Raw genomic sequence first — 19781 nt, 5'->3', positions numbered from 1 at the left:
CCTGAAAATGATCCGGATATTTGAAGTTCGGGTAATTGAGTTCTACTGTAGTAATAGTAAAAGCAGTGGTGGGAGTTGCGGTAATAATAATAATAATAATAATATTAGAACTAGAAACGGGGAACAGAAATGACATTAGATCATGTAAAGAGAGCAAGAAAGTGCTTTACAAAGTAGAAATATACGAGTAGATGTTAATAAATATTAATTTCACAACTTTTGGAAGATTGAGTTTAACAGAATAGTCATTTGTAACGACCTTAAAACGTAGTATACCATTCCAACTCACTTTTCCATCTGAAGGCGAAGAAAGAAAGGTAAACTTCGAAATATTGTGAATTTCTTATTCACTACAGCAATGTAAAAAGTCTAATCTATACTTCTTCTTCATAACATTTGAGTCAGTAGTATATCTAATAATGCTGCTATTACTGGTAGCTGTAGAATTTGTGGTAGTAGGGAAGTGTAATAAAGAAATAATTAATTAAGTCAACTAAATAATTAAATAACTAAATAAATGAATAAATATCTAACAAGTAGGCCTAAATAAATAAATGAATAAATAAAATAAGAAATATATTAACAAGCAATTGAAAATTAAATAAAAATTTAAATAAATATATAAAATAACAAATATAATAAATCAATCAATAAACGAACAAAATAATCAAACAACAAATAACTTTTACACATTTATTCGGAGGACCGCTACTTATACGTCTTACTTTCAGGACTGAGCCTCTATACTTGGAACAGTTTTACTCTCTGACCCGAATCAAATTGTTTTCCTCTGCTGAACTTTTAAAATGAAACCAAGAAATCGAGAGGCCAAAATTCTTTAAGCAACGACATCTGACCCCAACTGCAGTAACGTAGGGCAAACAAAGGGCTGAGCTGTAGAGTTAATTACGTTTTTAAATATTTATATACAATCAACGTCCCTTTCCGTAAACAAGAAAATTAATTAAAGATGTAAAGGAAATTAAACGCGGGCAAAACTTTCGCATATGCCGACAACAGCCAGTCATATTTCTGCAAGAAACTCTGATATCTTATTGACTTATTTCATATATACCTACCCTTCTCTACAGAAAGGAATTTTCTTTCCTGACTAAAGAGTTACATTTAATAAATTTGGATTATAAAAATGAACCGCAAGTAATGTCATGAATTTCTTTGAGATATTTGAAACGAAAAGTTTAATAAAATTCTGCTCGTTTTTGCTTCCATTTCGACATAAAAATTGTTTTATATGAAACGTTTCATAGCGTGTTCTGGGAAACCCATTGATTGATTTCCCAATCTGCTCATCAATTTAAGGGAACAGTGTATTATGATGATAATAAGTTATTGAAAGAATTTAAGTTTTGTCATTTAAATATGCAGAAATTTGATATGAGCAAATGTAACTGCACAAGTACACGGGTTACGATTTGGTGCCCTTATATTGGGCCCTTATTTCGACGAAGATGCCGCACAAAATCCAAAAAAAGTAAACTAGGTACTCTACTGAGACTTCATTATTAAACCTTGGATTTTCTGAACCGACGCATGCGACGTGCGAGAAGCGAGGCCCGTCTCGCACAAATCCGAACTACACGAGAAATAGTGAATGGTTTTTATGGTTGCGAGATGCCCGCAATTATAGAATCCACTTGCTATCTCCCGTGTAGTCCGGATTTGTGCGAGGTGGGCCTCGCATCTCGCACGTCGCATGCGTCGATTCAGAAAAAATCAAGGTTTTATTCCATTCGTGCGGAATTTGCGCAATTTTTCTCGTACCAGGAACTATCTCCTCAAACGACAATGGATGCAGCAAGATGGAGCTGCAACCCACACCACTGGGCAGTCACATATTCTTCTGCAACGACACTTTGGATATCGCCTAATTTCTCGTGCGACTTCATTCCCCTAATCTTCCTGCTCCCCGGATTTCACGTCCCAGATACCTACATATGGGCCATGTTGAAAGAATCAGTTTTGAAGACAGATGACCAACCTACAAATATTTCCGGATTAAGCGAGAAGATAACGTCATTTTTTGTGTCCTTACAGCAACCTTTGTCCACCAACATGTTCAATAATCTTCCGAGACGTTATGAACAACGTGTGACACGTAATTGTACACATAGGCCTACTTTACCTACCAACGCAATTAAATAACATTTCAGTGTCGTTTATTTTGCCGCTTATTGTACGAGTTACACCATCTTGGAAAGTGTAAAACTTATGACTTTAACTTATTCGGAATATAGTTAAGAAAAGAATTTTATCTCTTATTATCATTAAGCACTCTTAATTCTCTTGAGTTCCTATCATCAGACTTTTCTTTTGATAATCACGTATTTTCATATAAAACCCCTTGATTCCATTACGTTTATCAGAAGTATATTTTTATTCTGGACTTGATATATATCTAGGCCTATATATAGCAGAATACGTGACAAAACATTTCGTTGCGTGAATTATAAAATGCTACTATGACCCATGACCTCGTCCCTAGAAATAAGTCTTAAAAGAAAGCAAAGGCAGTATATCAATATTTGAAGCCCGGACGTGGGGCGTAGATGGAGCGTGTTTACATGAACCTCATCAGACAGAGTTGCATTTTATGAGCCCCTGGGTTTTATGTCCGAACTTACGACTTCACTGACGCCCTCCACCTTAACCCTCGTACCTGGAAATCGTTATTACGTCCGCGCGTGACAAATCGCCTAGAAAGGGACTGTAATTGATTCTAAGTTGAAGCTAGATTATTACTACTGCAGTCCATCAGTTACCTAAGTTGTAAAGTTCCAATATGTCTGTCTAAAAATATGGAGAACTTATAGCTCAGATCGCTTCAGGCTTCTCTGGGATTCAAGTCATATTTCATGATATAGGGCCATTCAAAAGTAATAGATCCATTTTAAACGGAAATAAATAGAATATTTGCGTAGATATCATTATGTGTTTTTCACCAGGAGATAGAACATTTTTTTCATGTCATATGTATTTTGTTTTAGAAGTATTTAGTTCCTACGTAGGTCTATAGCAATGGAAAATAATGATTTAACTTCCCTCTAGTTTCACCAAATGAAGAAATATTACACTTAAGCGAAAAAGTGAATTGCCACAAGGTGTGTATCTGGGACACGCAAAACAATCATGAGAAACTAATGGTAGACGTAGTCACCAGAGGTAAGAAGTTCGTACCGAAACTGTTAAGTTATGTGAGCTTGGACTATATATCCATCGAATGAACAGTAGTAATGCAGCTCTCGCTGTCAACAAACCAGAAAAACAAACATACACAGTCGGATGGTAACCAAACTTGTCTTTGTACATTATAATAAGAAACAAAATAGACAAACAATATTGTATAAAAAAAAGACATTTGGCAATTGGAACTTTGTAACTTTCAATATAAAATTATTTACCATTCCATATTATTATAAGAATAACAAACAAAATACATAATTATAATTATAATTATATATGTGTATTTAGCCTTGTTACAATTCACAATAATAATAGTACTATTCTTAGACATAATAATAATAATAATAATAATAATAATATTATTATTATTATTATTATTATTATTATTATTATTATTATTATTATTATGTACATTTTCTGTTTATGAAAAGCTTTACTCTTCAATGTTCTGTAGAAGAAATATTTTGTACCCTGAAAATGTTCCTTCCTCGTCACAAGATTTACCTGGAGAAAATATGAACTATGATACATTATCCCTTACTGTATCAGCAAGTCAACAAACATAGGTTCATGAATCATACATTGTATTCCTGATATGGATATGGAAAACTTTTCATTTTTGCTTGAATGAATATTGGAAATTATATATATATATATATATATATATCTGTGTGTGTGTGTGTGTGAACAGTGAATATTTTTCAACACTTCCCGGGAAAATTAATTCTATATTTCTGAAATGCAACAGAATGATTGCTCCAGGTAATTTTGGAAGGAATGTTGAAACGTACCAACATTATACAGAGGTCGAAAAAGACTCTCTACTAAAACAGATTTTGAAGTAGAATGTTTCTCTTTATTGATGTATTTTTCATGCAAAGAAAGTTATTCCATATATATACCGATATATAATTTCTTAGTAGTGCCCCTGAACTAATATTCATTTTGTAGATTATATTTTTTCCACGTTACATAATTTCCAGTATCATTCTTCTCATTACCTTGAAGTAATGCATTGAACTTTGTTTGATTGGAAGATTTAAATTCTGCAATGTTAAAGACCACTCACTGAAATGCACAACTTCACTGCGAACATTAGCACGTAATGAAACTGCTTCTCTACTGCGCATATTTCTGTAATGTAGCCTACTAGTTACGAATTTCATCCATCCACACTGTCTTGCGGATATACTTTTTGAGTTGTTTATGTGAACAGAGTGTAGTATACACAGAAGGCAGCTAGTGTAATACATCCGGCGTAATTTATATGCGCGGCTGCACTCAAACCTGAAAGCTATGTTTTGGTAGAAACTTCCTAGCCCTAGTTATCACCAAAGGAAATTTTTTTCTACGCTATTTGTAAATGAAAGGGGTATGGACTTTTCCTCCTTGGAGACACGATAGTACCTGGGTTTATTTATTTTTATGTGTTAAAAACTAGTTATTCATACAGCCAGACTATGATTCTGTTCACTTCTTTTTCAACCATTTTCATCGTTAAGTCCCTAAATTTCGTAATGTAATTCTCTCAAATAGCTAGGCTGGATGCGTCTGTATCTATTGCAGAGCCCTACACCTTTGTCCACCTTGATCTCCAGACCTAAAACCGTTCAATTTCCTTTTGTGTGAGGCTACGATAGAAGACATAGTCTATGCGCCACTTGTACCCGCAGATCTCTATGAGCTGAAGAAGAGAATCTACACTGTAGCGGGTGTAATGCTTATATACATGCTTTACATCACTGTCCACCTCGATCTCCGGACCTTTTCTGAGTCATCGTCTATACGCCATCTCGATCCGATATTCTGCATGAGCTAAAGAGGAGAATCTACCGTAGCAGATGTAATGATTATTTACGCTTTTGAAGCTAAGAAGTCTATGAAATTGGGTCATCTTTTATCAAGTTCAAACAGTAAATCTTTTTTAATTAGGCAGCCACGCTTCTAACCAACTACTAGTAATTACTATGAGCCGACCCTCATAAGTATTTACTAGTTTTATGATTTTTCGAGGTTCAAGGGTTATGAAACGATCGATTACAATGTATCTTGCATGTGAATACTTCTTAGCCCCTCTGCCCCAACTCCACTCTCACTTTCTCGCTGGTGGACCCTGTTAAACCGAGTAACTCGTGGGAAGGTTGTGGTAAACCAAATCCTTCGGCGTCTCCGGTCGGTGAACTAACGAGAGAGGGAGGGTTATGGTAAACTACCAGAATGGTGGTAGCTGCCTAATATAAGCGTCTCTAATGGCTGAAAAACGGTAATACCATCTACAATCCATGCCTTAGTAACTGGGGTAAAGACCCTAACGGCTAATGGTGGACGGGTCGACTCTATCTGCGGGGGATAATACACAGAAAGGCAGGCTGTGAGGACTAAAAACAGCAGCCCTATCGGGCAACTTACTCCTCGATGCGCTGGTACCGCACCAGGAGGAAACTCTTAAGTCTCACAAAAGCCTAGGAAAGAAGGAAGGGAAATGTCAGCTCGGAACAGACTTCAGTTTATAAATCCTAAATGGTTATGGTGATCATCTTTTCTGTGTCTCAATGGCGGTTCTTGTACAAAGTGTGGAGTGTAGGTCTACTACTATACTATAGAGAATGTTAGATAAATAAGTGCAAACATTGTGTGAGCAATAAATGTAATTTGTTTCCCGCATAGATAGTCGAGTGAAAATAGCGGCTCCGTTCAAACGTTTTGGTGAAGGTAACATTAGTGACATAGAATTTTAGTAAGTCAATATTTTATTGTATTAGAGTAATTTATTTCTTCTAATCTTTATATATACTTTCTTCTGTTTTTATTACCTCCCTACCATTTGTTTCTTTGTTTGCCAACATTTCAAACCAAAAATTCATTACGGTACTATAAAACATGCTTTATGATCGTCATTTGCTTATCGCATAGGCAGTCAACTGGAAATGGCGGCTACGTTCAAACGTTTTGGTGAAGCCAACATTAGTGAAATAGCATTTTATTAAGTTAATATTTTATTGTATTAGAGTACTTTATTTCAATTAATCTTTATATACTTTTTTCTAATCGTGTAATAGTCAATTAAATCTCACTCGAGTTTTGATTTTCTCTAGATAAATCAAAACCTCTCGTGAGATTATTCTTGAGAAAACCAAATGGTGATGACTATGAAGTGTATACTGTGAAAGGCAGGTATAATTGTCAGCAAGAAGTGATATAAAAGTAATAGCCTACTTTAGGGAATATCAAAGAAATTTCAAGCCCTTTGTAGATCAAGAATTTAAATATGCTCGAGATGTAAGAAAAGCCAATTATAGAACCTGTCAGAAAAAAGATAATTACTGTGCATTTATTTAATTATCAAAATTGTGTTTTGAATATCTGTGAATTTATCTCTTTTATTTAATAAATTAATTAATTTATTTATTAATTTACGAACTACAGTAATTAAATTAATTAATTATTCATCGATCCACTATTTAATAATTATTTCATTTATTTATATTGTAATGCGTAACAATGACTTTTAATCCCCGTGGTGGACCAATTTGACTGGAGTTTGTCATATTTTTCTCTCAGTCACAAATGCAAACGAAGGATTGGAAATTCACATAATACTCGTATGATTCGTCACCGCCTCTGCTACCAATATCATAAACATTAATCAAAATATAAAATCAATTACATGAACATAAACCATCTACAACACATGGAGATAGAGACAGGAACTCAACACTAATAACAACAGACTATAGGTAGGCCTATAACCACAGATTCTAAACACGCAATATGGCCACAGATGTTTTTTTTATTTTGTTATTTTAGTAGGTTACATTACGACGCTGTATCAACATCTTAGGTTATTTAGCGTCTGAATGAGATGAAGGTGATAATGCCGGTGAAATGAGTCTGGGGTCCAACACCGAAAGTTATCCAGTATTTGCTCATATTGGATTGAGGGAAAACCCCGGAAAAATCTCAACTAGATAACTTTCCCCGACTGGGAACCAAACTCGGACCACTGGTTTCGCAGCCAGACGCGCTAACCGTTATTCCACAGGTATGGACCCACAGTTGTTAAAGCGTGTAAAAATAAACTTAATAAAAATAATATTGAATGACAGCGTTGACCTCCGGTAAAAATTAATTTAATGATGTCTTTTGGTACACCTGCCTGATTATTTTATTGTTGATTAAGAGTAGGCTATGTACTTTTATGAAATAATGTGTCAACCAAGTATTGAGCTGATGTAGAAGTTCGTAGCGTTTTTTCCAAAGTTTATTAAACACATCAGATACACATAAGAGAGAAGTTAATTTTCAACAATATATTCTCCTTCACTATTTACAACAGTCTGCCAATGCTGGAGTAGTTTTCCGATTCCATGCCTGTAGAAATCGCGTGGTTTTGAGTTAAAGAAGTCGTCAAGCCATGTTCGTAGCGCTTTTTCATCGAGAAATCTGAGGGCGCAAGATCAGGTGAATAAGATGGGTGAGGAATGACGTCCCAATCCAACTCCTGGATAGTGTTTTGTGTCAGGTTAGCCGAATGCGGACTAGCGTCATCGTGGTGTAGCATCACTTCACGCAATCTTGTTGGTCGTTTTTCTTGGATTGCGTGTGCAAGACATCTCAGTTGGTGGCAATAAATGTCGGCAATAATAGTTACACCAGGAGAAGCAATTCGCAGTTTCATCAGATTCATAACATTATCTTTTGTGGACGCGCGCTTTTCTTTGTACGGGGAGTTGCTTTTTTGTTCGGGCTCAACCATTCCTTTATTTTCCCTATGTTAGCATAACTACACCATTTCTCGTCACCAGTAACGATATTGGATAGGAAAGTTCGATATTACTCACGAGCCAATCAATGACGGGCATGCAAAGATGTATATATGGCCACCCGTTGATTTTTGTGGTTTTGGCTTAGAGCGTGCTGTACACATAAACTGATTTTTTTACCTTGCCGACTGAATGCAAATGTCGCACGATGATGGAATAGTCACAGTTCAACTCATTTGACACTTCTGAGGTACACTGACGTGGATCATTGTGGATTAATGTGTTTAAACAGTCTTCATCAAACCCCGAAAGTCTTCCTAAACTTCCAGTGTCACTAATGTCAAAACGACCCTCCTTAAATTGAGAAACTCATACTCTTGCAGTGCTCTCTCCGATGCAAATGCAAATGTTTTTGGCCGCCTCTATTGAATTCAAAAAGAAGAATATGTCGGATATGTTCCACTTCCTCCACTTGACAATTCATATTCTAACGTCCACGGCTCCACTCACAATCTGCAAAAATGAAAACTTCAATATATAAACTCAAGCACAACAATTGAACTTCGAAGAAAGAATGGCAATCTATAAATAAACCCATAGCAATCGGAGTACCAACACCCGAAACAAAAACGCTACGCACCAACCTCAGTTTGCCGGCGACAGCCGAGCAGGTAACATCGTGTGTCGTACGTAGTCCGTGCGTGAGTGTTACATTGTGCGTTTGTTTCGAAACCTTGTGGTGAATCATGAATAGTGCAGTTAAAAGGGAAAATACTTTAAAAGCAATATTTAATAAAGAGGAAACGCGTCCGACAGCATTTGACATACATAGATGGATAGAAGAAGGGTTACGTATCAAAGATACGGAAATACAAGCGATTCAGTTAGTAGGGAAACAAAATGCAGCGTATATTAAACTTACAAATAAAATTAGTTACGAACATTACCTACAACAACATACTGGATCATCATCCGTTAAACTTATGAATGGAGATAATGTAACAGTCAACATAACCCCTGCAGACGAAGAAGTCGTTATGGTACGAGTGCTCAACATACCACCGGAAGTGTCCAATGAAAGAGTACGAAACGTGCTACAGAACTATGGGAAAGTGCAACATATAGAAAATGAAAAGTGGTCATCAAAATTTCGATATAATGTCTATACCGGTATACGCATTACACACATGGTACTAAACAAGGTCATACCTTCGTCGATTGTCATAGCCGGTCACGAAGCCTATGTAACTTACCCTGGGCAGGAACTTACGTGTTTTTCTTGTGGAAGTACAGCTCATATACGGTAAGCGTGTCCTAATAGGAATATAAAAGCGCCTGTGACGGTACAATCTCGAACACGTCTTACACTGAGTGACTTGATCCCTTCCCCTAGTGTTTCTACAGCAGCGACAACTACTACTATGACTAGTGTTTCATCTGAAAATGGGACTGATAGTTTATTCGAAAAACAACCATCTACTGGTACTTCTGATACAAAATTAGTGCAAGAGAGTAATTCATTGCAAAAGAAATCAATAACGCAAAAGAGTAGTGCAGTGGCTGATAAGACGGTGACTATGACGATAGAACAGGGTGACTCGGAAACAGATTCAGCAGATGACGTATCCGAGATTCTTCACGTGCAACCAGTGAAAAAGTATAAAGCAATGGAATCTTCTGACACTGGTGAGTGTTCTGCCAATGGGCAGAAGAATCCTGTCGACGTTGTTGTTCCGGTTATTACAGGTGATTCAAAGGATCCTGAAGAAACTCTGCGAGCAACAGCATCAGTTCCAGAGGATTGGAACGAAGCAATGCAACAAGAAGAGCAAGATCTTGGATCGACAAACAAGTCCTCGTCACAAGAGATTGGTGTAAAGAAATTGGCTAAAAGCCGTAATTCTCCAAAGCATCGTTCGCACCCTTACAAAGGAGAAGGCAGTAAACTAGGATTTCCACTATTACGTCCAGTTGACTAGATCTTTGACCGACGATTACTCGTCGTGCATTGTGCAACATGTTGTTGAAGTTTGTTCTGCTATTGGCTAACGTGATGACCATCACTGTAAGTATTGCCACTGTGAATTTCAATAATAACTCCTCGCCCACAAAACTTTATGCATTGAAACGTTTTTTAGTAGAGCATGATGTTGATATTCTTTTCCTTCAAGAGGTATCCACTGCAGATTTTTCGTCCTTATATAATTATACATCATATGTGAATCTAGGTACTTCTCGGTTGGGCACAGCTCTCATTACCAGAGCTGAAATTAATTTACAGTCAGTTGTACAACTTCCCTCTGGTAGAGGTATTTGTGGACGTTTCAATGGTTATGGTTTTGTCAATATTTATGCTCCTTCAGGTAGCAATAAACGGCAAGAGAGGAATGAATTTTTTCAAACGGATGTTCCTTATCTCATGCGTTCCCTGAATGATGCTTATGTGTTTGGAGGGGATTTTAACTGTGTACTCCGTCCGCAAGATTGTACGGGAGAGTACCGATCTAGCAATACACTGCAGCGTTTGGTGACAGGACTACAAATGAGTGACGCCTGGTTAATGAAGCATAATGATGTTGGTTATACGTATGTGTCTAGTAATTCTGCTGCTAGATTAGATCGTTTTTATGTCCATCGGTCAATAGCTCCAAACATTCGACGAATTAAGATCACTCCTGTAGCCTTTTCTGATCACTCAGCGGTCATAATGCATATTGAAATGAATATGTCGTTTTTGATATTTGGACGTCCCTATTGGAAAATGAACACAAAGTGTCTTCAAAGCCCACAAGTAATGGAAGAACTACAGCAGTTGTGGACTGAATGGTCGAAGAAGAAATCCGAATATCATGATGTAGTAAATTGGTGGGAATATTTTATTAAATCCCAATTAAAGAATTATTTTAAAAGACAAACTTATCTTCAATATCATGCCGATGAACATAATCTTAATTTCTATCATCAATGCCTGCTCGACTTGCATCATAGTTCCATATCACACTCAGAACGACGCACTCAACTCAACAAATATAAAGCTAAAATTTTGGGAATTTTTAGACAGCGAATGGAGAGCTTAAAAATTCGAAGCGGACTAATCCATCCCATAACAGACGAAAGAATCAACCTCTTCCATCTTATACGGACGCATAAAAGAAAACGCTCTACCATGATCAGGAAAATTCAAGACAATACAGGCCAACACTATACTACACAACATGACATAAGTAACGCTTTTCTGTTGCATTTTAGCAATATTTTTCAAGAAAAATCCCACAATTCAACTTCTCTACGATATTTTGATTCAGTCAGATCGCTACTGTATCGGAAGAAGAAAACCTATTGCTTGAACAGCCGGTCACTAAAGAAGAAGTTTACACAGCGCTTTGTCAAGGTAAGCGCTCAAGAACACCCGGAATTGATGGAATCCCACTAGAATTTTATGTAACCTGCTGGGAAATAATTAAGAAGGACTTAACAACAGTGATAAATGCAATTCTACATCGGAAGAAACTCTGTGCATCGCAACAGAAAGGTATTATTGTTCTTATTAAGAAAAAAATCAATGCGGTCACCGTGCACGATTACAGGCCTATTACATTGCTCACATATGACTATAAAATTATAGCTAGAATATTAGCCAACCGCATAAAACCGCTTCTAAGTAAGCTCCTACATCCAGCACAGTACTGTGGCTCGTCTGAGCGTACTATCTTTGATGTGGTGTGTTCCCTGAGAGATTGTGTTGCTACTTCGCTTGAAGATAAAATCAAGAGATTATTGTGTTCCATCGATTTTGAACGTGCATTCGACAACGTGAATCATAATTTCATGCTCCAGTGTCTAGCATGGTACGGTTTCAGTGACACTTTTATCTCCTATATCAAATGTCTTTATAGTGGAATTAATAGTCAGATTCAAATCAATGGTTTTCGTTCACCAACGATCAATATCACTAAATCTATTAGACAAGGTTGTCCACTTTCTAGTTATTGTTTACTTTAGTACTTAATCCACTTATATGTAAACTGCATAATTCTATTACTGGTATTTCCCTCAGGGAGCAGAAGTTAGCGGTAGTTGCGTATGCGGATGACGTCAGTGTTTTGCTTTCAAATGAAAAGGATGTTGAACAACTTAAAACAATTTTGAATGAATTCAGTAACATTTCAGGGCTACGTATCAACGAGCAAAAATCCAAGATTCTTCCGATTGGACAGTGGCAAGTGCTTCCGCAGATACCCCCACTGCAAACAGTGAAGACCATCAAAATTCTTGGGATTGTATTTTCTGCTTCTATAGGAGAGATGATACATCTCAATTGGAAGGGAATTGCTCAAAAGGTTAAAGTAACAGCGCAAGATTTATATTTTCGTGATTTGTGTTTATATCAACGAAGTTGGGCTGTACATACGTATATACTGTCCAAGTGCTGGTATTTAGCCCAAGTGTTGCCATTAACAAATGCTTATGCACGACAAATTAATTGTGCAATATCGTGGTATATTTGGAGAGGTTGTGTGTTTCGGGTGCCTATGTCAACATTAACCTGCAGTCCATCACAAGGTGGCATTGGATTAATACATGTCATAGACAAATGTCTTGCGTTATTCCTTAGCAGAGGGAGAAGGATTCAGCTTTCTAATGCTTGTTACTCAGCGGCATGGCTCCAACATTGGTCACTTAAGTCGGACCTTCGAAATCCACCTGATCTTCATGTAATTCCAAGGTCGTTACAATATCTTCAAGTTTATTTGCTGGAATGGTGTTACATAGACTCACTAGGTGCAGATCCGAATACGAGACTTGTTCAGGTAGTGTACCAGAATCTTAGAAGGTCTCCTCCACTACAAATGCGTATACAACGAATCGCCCCTACCAATGTGAATTATGATCGACTCTGGCGTAACATCAGCTCCCCTGCTTTGTCCTTTGATGTCCGCTCCACCTGGTTTAAGGCAGTACATGATGTGGTGGCCACACGCACTCGCCTTTTCTCCATCAGGTTGAGTCCAACGGAAGTTTGCCCCTCGTGTCAACAACAGGACACTATTCTGCACCGCATCTCAACATGTTCTTCAGTTACTGACATTTTTGAAGCTGCTACGAGTTATGTACGGAAACTAGGTCTAATCAATTGTTCACCCGAGAAGTTCCTTCGCCCCGATTTTCAAATTTCACCCCGTCCTAGACTAAACGCCATCTTGTGGGTTTTAGGTAATACAATTTATTATGTGTTGCAAAATCATGGAACTTTAGACAAGGCTGTATATTTGGATTTTCTCAAACGGACACGGTGGAAGACGCGGCAGCACAGTCAACACAAGATTATGTTTGGCAGTTTCATTGACACTGTAGATCAGTGATATTGTAACAATAAGAACGGTTCAAAGATCACAGGGAAAGTGTTAAAGTTATACATTAATTTACGTTTATAGTTGTATTCATTCATATTTTATGTATAGTGTGAGAATGGCGTAAAAAAAAAAAACTAATAGATCAATACCGAATCCGAACATTCAATGTTTTTTATAGCTTTCAGATGTTGACGGAACTATTTCTAAGACAATATTATCATAATTTATTCCGTTATTATCAAGACTGCAGTGAGCCATTTCATATGCCATTAGAATATTAATTGCGTTTAATCTGATTTAAGTAATATTTATTAAGTACATTTTATGGACTTTTATTTACATTCAAATTTTCTTGTTTCATTCGGAAAATAGTTCTAATAAATATTTCTGGAGCATCTAAGTTTGTTGATAAATTCTCTCGGCATATGAATGAATGAATGAATGAATTAATTAATTAACCAAAAACAAATAAATACACAAATAAACAAACAACTAAATAGACAAAAAAAATAAATTTAGCGAGTGACTGAGTGAATTAATGAATGTAAGAACAGATAAATATCTGACTAAATAGATAAAATAATAATGAGTAAAATAAACATTTTTTTTCATTTAGAACTTTCTACAATGCTGTAGTTTTCCTCAACCGTACTCACAAACCATAATATATGATTGTCCATTTAATTATTTTCTTTCACTGTTCTTTATCCAACACATATTCATCTTGTAATCCTTCCAGTCCTATACACCGCATCACAACTTCCATCCATTTTTCTGTTATCTTCCTTTCCTATTCCTTCCTTCTGGTTTACATCTCATCACTTTCTTCGATATTCTTCCATTTAGCATTCTCATTACATGCCCATACCATTGTAATCGTTTTCTACCTATAATTTCTACTACATACTTTTCTACATTCATTATGCATCTCATTACTGTATTTATTATCTTTTCATTCCTTGACTTTCTAGCTGATCTTTGAAAGTCCATCTCTTAATTTTCCTTCTTGTACCCTATTCATTGTCCAAGTCTCCGCTTCGTACAGCATTATACAAAGGGAAATCAGTAAGTTTCCGGAGTTATCTGAATATAGGCAACACACAGGACATAGAAAACTGAAAAGTTATCTAGGAACAGAGAAACGCCTGAAATCTATACTAAATGCATCAGCTGAAAGGCAAAGAAGAAGACTAGCCGTAAGGCATAACAGAGAGATTCCAGGAAAATACGGAATAAGACCTTGATATGTTTGCACAAAATCACATATAGAAGCTCAGTTCTTAAGGGCAATCTGACGCTGTTTGATAGAGTGACTCAACAGGCATGGAAGCAATGACCTTGAGTGACACGCACATGTACATTTAACGATACAATAAATACAGGTGTAATTGAGAAATATATTGATTACACTTGTACTCTCCACTATAATAATAAAACATAAATAATAAATAAATTTCTAGATAAATTATTGTGAGTAATTTAAGATCGCCTCGTGTTATAACGTATTAAAATGTTAAAATGATGAATTAATTGAGTTTAATTAAAATCATAGAGAAGTAAAGAAAATGGTCATTTTTGAGCACTAAAGACAACATGAAACGTTGATCGTATATAAAAAAAACTCATTACAGATTTTCATAGGGAACCTACACTATGCCCTATCGAAGAAAGCAGTATAAGAATTAATAAATTCAATGGCTGCATATTAATATAGCCTATTTCAGTTCTCATTAGCCAGACAACTGGAGGAAGGAAATCCAATCAAAGTGAGTTGACAGAGATACTGCTGTCGTCCGATTTGAAGAGCGCCTCGCCTAGCATAATGCAGCCAAGTGAGGCAGTTTGTCTTACGCGTAATACCTCGGTAAATCTTGCTGGCGTCTCAGAGAGTTCAGGACTCCTAACTTCGTAAACTGTAATTAGGCCCAAGGGGACGATAAAATCCCGGATTTCCGACACAGACACTTGGCCGATACACAAGCAGTTGCCGCCAATACAGAAGTAATCCATTCAAGTTATTTCCTAACACTTATCAGATGGCTTTAATAGGAGGCACGTCAATCAGGTCTTAGGAAAGGAAGTTATTCCTTTTACAGTGCATGTAACATTTTAATTCATGGACCCTTTTGCAAGAATGCATGTAGAAATAGATGTTACGAAAAATATATTGATTCTCTCAATTGGTCCGATAAATTTTCGAAATATTTAGTTCCTTAATTATGTTACCAATGATATTACCTATCTGTTTCTACCTATTTTTTTTATGAATTATTACACAAGTAACTAGTCAGTTTGTGTCAGAAACAAATTTACATTTTCTTAAATAATAATTTTATTATGCTACGGTCTACCGCTGTGGGGTAACGGTTAGCATGCCTGACCGTGTACGAGCGGGCTCGGGTTCAAATTCATACTGTAATGAGTAAAATTAATTACATTTTAATTACGAAATGTGTAGATATGGCTTTGTCCACAAACGATTAGGGAAAACACGGAAATTTTATTTGAAGCAAGTAAAGCGATCGGTTTGGAAGTAAATTCCGAAAAGACAAAGTATATGATTATGTCTCGTGACCACAATATTGTACGAAATGGAAATATAAAAATTGGAGATTTATCCTTCGAAGGGGTGGAAAAATTCAAATATCTTGGAGCAACAGTAACAAATATAAATGACACTCGGGAGGAAATTAAACGCAGAATAAATACGGAAAATGCGTGTTATTATTCGGTTGAGAAGCTTTTATCATCTAGTCTGCTGTCAAAAAATCTGAAAGTTAGATTTTATAAAACAGCTTATATTACCGGTTGTTCTGTATGGTTGTGAAACTTGGACTTTCATTCTGAGAGAGGAACATAGGTTAAGGGTGTTTGAGAATAAGGTGCTTAGGAAAATATTTGGGGCTAAGCGGGATGAAGTTACAGGAGAATGGAGAAAGTTACACAACGCAGAACTGCAGGCATTGTATTCTTCACCCGACATAATTAGGAACATTAAATCCAGACGTTTCAGATGGGTAGGGCATGTAGCACGTATGGGCGAATCCAGAAATGCATATAGAGTGTCAGTTGGGAGACCGGAGGGAAAAAGACCTTTAGGGAGGCCGAGACGTAGATGGGAGGATAATACTAAAATGGATTTGAGGGAGGTGGGATATGATGATAGGGACTGGATTAATCTTGCACAGGATAGGGACCGATGGAGGGCTTATGTGAGGGCGGCAATGAACCTTCGGGTTCCTTGAAAGCCATTTGTAAGTAAGTAAGTAAGTAAGTAGATATGGCTTTGGCAATTATGTTCACATTCTATATTATATTAGGTAACTATTAATAATATGTTAAGCTTGAATTTTTATTGTTTCTGAAACAACTTCTGTTTTGTAGTATAAGCCCTTTAACTAAACATCATAGATATGTTAATAATAAGTAATCAGTAATAAATAAATAAAATGAATTAACATCGCTTATGCTATCAAATAATTTATTTTCTGAAAGCGAGTATATGGCAGAAAGTAGAAAGAGAAATCTATGTTACTCATGACGTGTACACCCTTGTACCCTTGTTCGATAAAAGAAGAAAATGTTGCTCTGGCAAGTAGCTCGGGCTGCAAGCATTCCTTAGTGTAATTAATAAAGTGCAATTGATATTCAAGAACCTTGTGTTCATACTCTCACCAAATGTAAGATGATGAAAGAAATGTTTCCTTCCAGCAGATCAAGTTCTGCTGGTTTTTTCCCTCAACTGGAAGGAACATCAAAAGGAGAAGAATGAAAGCCCATAATGAGGAGAAAAGGCTTCACTATGACGATCACCCAGGATTAGCAGAAGGGAGAGAACGTGCAGGGGTTTCAAAAATGTTAACTAGTTCTCTGTGTAGAAAGGGGAACTCACAAAATTGGTAGGACAGCCAAAGATACAATTTATTCACAAGAAATTTCGAAAGATACGCCATCACATTTGTCACTCCAATACCGGCTAGTTGCGCAACACCTGTCACACCTATTTTTAAATTGGTTATTTTACGACGCTTTATCAACTGCTTTGGTTATCTAGCGCCTGAGTGATAATGCCGTCGAGATGAGTCTACGGTCGAGCGCCGAAAGTTACCCAGCATTTGCTCTTATTGGGTTGAGGGAAAACTCCGGGAAAAGCCTCATCCAGGTACTTGTCCCAACCAGGATTTGAAACTCGACCCGCTCGTTCCACGGCCAGGCTTGCTAACCATTACTCCACAGCGGTGGACAACACGCCTATTAAATATTAATAAATTAACATAATACAGTAATCTCAAAGATTTACTTGTAAATTTAAGGGGTTAACAAACTTTTGGGGGAAAGGAACTGGCCTAGTTGCCTCATAAGTGGTGGCCTCTTGGTATCACTTGCGAGGTTCAAACTGTCTTTGGACAGTTGACTAAACAACAACAAACATCTTCGAAAGTCAAACAAATTGCTTTTTAATTTTTCGTGTAGTAATTTAATAATAAACTTCTAGCTTTATATCGTGAAATAAACTTTAAGGTACCTCTGAAATTGACAAAATAATTCACTAAAATATCCTCCCATTTAAATACAGCAATCTCTAATTTTTCGCTTATTTTCTCAAATACACTCTCGATGGTAAAAAAAATTCATTTTTATAATAATTTAATATGAACTTTCAGCTTTATATCTGTGAAATAAATTTTCAGATATCTGTAAATTTGACCAAGATACGCATAAAAATGTTTTCTCATGCAAACACGATACCAGCCAGCAAGCTATAAGTTTATTGTTCATTTTCTCTAAAGTCTAATTTTCAAAACTGTTTAAATCATACCTTGTATTTTTTTAAATAACTGCATGAAATTTTGTGCGGTCCTCTTTATTAGTAAGATTAACTAACTGTAGCTTAATCTTTTATCGTATATTTAACAGAAATTTAGAAACAAAATAAATATTGAATGACAAATTTCTTAAAAATTTAAATATATGAAGTAAAATATTTGTTCACCTTGCAGTGCAAATATTTTAATCATAAGAGCTAAAGTTTGTTAATATGAATGTTACCTTAGAGGCAAAAAGTAATTACTTAAATTACTAGTAATTTTTTCAAGAGCAATTTGGTATAAATCGTAAAATGAAAATTTTTGGAAATTAAAAATTCCAGAAACTTATCAAGTAAACAAATTCTTTTCTGTCAAAATAAAGAACAATTCTTAGATATTAAGCAAGTACAGTAGTGGCAAAAAAAACCGGACCGACCCTTGTAGCTGATTTCAGAGCCTTGTTCACTCCAGAGCACGATAGACTGGTAACAGAGGCTTTCGGGTTCGAATCCTGCCTGGAAAGGAAACTTTGCTTTGTTCCTTATTCAAATTTATTTCCAATACTTTTCGATTGCAGCGATATTTTACTACTTCATTAACTGATTATTCCCAGAACATGAATTTTACCAGCAATCAAAGGTATTGGGAATGAATTTGAATAAGGAACAAAAAAAAGTTTCCTTCCCAGGGAGGATCCGATACACAAAAGTCTTAGTTACCAGTCTATCGTGCTCTGGAGTGAACAAGGCTCTGAAATCAGCTACAAGGATCGATGCGGTTTTTTTTGCCACTACAGTACATTTCCAAGAAAAGGGGCTTAAGAATATTATGAAGGAATAAAATTAAAATACTAAAAATGGGTAATGTTGGAAGGTGCATGTAACGCCTTATATCTTTTAATTCGAATCTCGTTTGCACGACTTGACCTCATATGGAATATAGAATGCGAACAAAAGACTGGATTGTTCTTCTTGAACATGAGACAGCTTAGAACTTCAGCTGTTGAAGTATATGATGAGAATTGACGAAGGGATAATGGTAACTATTGAATTATACACTTTTGTGCCTATTTGCATATTAGTTAGCATATATTATACAGGGTGTTTGCTAGGTGGTGTTACAAACTTTCAGGGATGATAGCGAAGGGCACATGCATCAATTTGAGATAAGGAACCCTTGTCCGGAAATGACTGAGTCGAAAGTTATAAGCAAAAATAGTCGTGTGGAATGTGCCCCCCTATCTTTAAAATTTGGAACAGTCGTGGAAAGATGGTATGGGCCGGATGTCTCCTACGTGGGTACCTGCCCCGATGCAATCTGTGAGCTTGTCTACTGTTCCCGTTGGCTCACCCGTATTCGAAAATCAGGTCTGCTTATTCCGCTCTCGTGTACTCCTCCATTCCACTAGGACTGATCGACTGGACACTGCAACTTGTACACATACACTGCTTGCTACAGACGTGCATATCAGGACCGACCATGTCCGTCACACATTATGCTATCTGCATTGCTTTAGTGTAGTTTCCTGTTCCCACCCCTCAGACAGCGCATTGAATGGAATACTGTAAGTAAACAGTGTAAACAACGTAAGATGAATACAGTTTGTGTAAGCTGTACAGATAAATACACATAAATAAGTTGTACAGAGGAATAAA

At 36.4% G+C, this 19781-nt stretch overlaps 1 pseudogene; it reads left to right on the top strand.

Moving 5' to 3' along the window:
- The first annotated feature begins 8710 nt into the window (after nucleotides 1-8710).
- On the top strand, nucleotides 8711-9943 carry LOC138708526 (uncharacterized; annotated as a pseudogene).
- The last annotated feature ends 9838 nt before the right edge of the window (nucleotides 9944-19781 follow it).

Source organism: Periplaneta americana, chromosome 11, assembly GCF_040183065.1.
Source record: "Periplaneta americana isolate PAMFEO1 chromosome 11, P.americana_PAMFEO1_priV1, whole genome shotgun sequence".
Taxonomy (NCBI): domain Eukaryota; kingdom Metazoa; phylum Arthropoda; class Insecta; order Blattodea; family Blattidae; genus Periplaneta; species Periplaneta americana.
This window is presented reverse-complemented; position numbering and strand designations above follow the sequence as displayed.